This window comes from Limulus polyphemus, unplaced genomic scaffold (assembly GCF_000517525.1).
Source record: "Limulus polyphemus unplaced genomic scaffold, Limulus_polyphemus-2.1.2 Scaffold10712, whole genome shotgun sequence".
Classification (NCBI taxonomy): Eukaryota; Metazoa; Arthropoda; class Merostomata; order Xiphosura; family Limulidae; genus Limulus; species Limulus polyphemus.
In genome coordinates this window covers 2,412-3,627 of record NW_013676322.1, presented here as the reverse complement: position 1 = coordinate 3,627, position 1,216 = coordinate 2,412, and positions in this window count along the sequence as shown.

Sequence of the window (1,216 nt, the reverse complement as noted above, 5' to 3'; positions counted from 1 at the left end):
ACTGTGCTAGTCTTTCAGTAAACTTAAAAACCTATGCCGTTTATGTTGGTCACTAGTGGTTTTAAATGTAACGACAACTGTGCTAGTCTTTCAGTAAACTTAAAAACCTTGCCGTTTATGTTGGTCACTAGTGGTTTTAAATGTAACGACAACTGTGCTAGTCTTTCAGTAAACTTAAAAACCTTGCCGTTTATGTTGGTCACTAGTGGTTTTAAATGTAACGACAACTGTGCTAGTCTTTCAGTAAACTTAAAAACCTTGTCATTTATGTTGGTCACTAGTGGTTTCAAATGTAACGTCAACTGTGCTAGTCTTTCAGTAAACTTAAAAACCTTGCTGTTTATGTTGGTCACTAGTGGTTTTAAATGTAATGACAACTGTGATAGTCTTTCAGTAAATTTAAAAACTTTGCCGTTTTTGTTGGACACTAGTGGTTTCAAATGTAATGACAACTGTGCTAGTCTTTCAGTAAACTTAAAAACCTTGCCGTTTATGTTGGTCACTAGTGGTTTTAAATGTAACGACAACTGTGATAGTCTTTCAGTAAACTTAAAAACCTTGCTGTTTATGTTGGTCACTAGTGGTTTTAAGCTAATACTTAGAATTGTTATGAGAGCAGATTGCTTTATTTTGCTGACCACAATCTTCAAGAGGTTATCTGAATAGCTTGTTTATCATTGAACCCAAAATGTGTCTAAAAGCTCATTATTACACATTCACAAGTATAGAAGATACCAACTATCAGTTTCTCTGTAATTCAAGAAGATTCACCTCGATGGTGGACTGGTCAGTATTGTAGAGATTTTATATATAATGTTAGGAAAACATATAGGTAAAAAAAAAATCAATTTAAGACAAATAGAAAACCCTATAACCCAAAAGTTTTTGAAAGGTGGATCTTTCTTCATTAGAGGCAGACTGGGAATGGCTAAGTGAGAGAAAAAGTGGACTGATGTCATGGCAGACCACCATGATGACCCGGAAGTGTTTTAAGATTTTATAAAACCAACAGCATTTTTTTAATTAATCATCCAGGGCTAACACCAGTGTAAGATATTTGATAGATTCTCTTCTCCTGTATTACTAAGACAGATTAAACCTGGCATTGAACTGACACCAAATGATCATGACCAGATCTTGTCTGTCGTGTTACGCTTTAAATATTATTCTTAGAAAGTGTGATTAACCGTGCATTATAGATGTGTTTGATTAAATC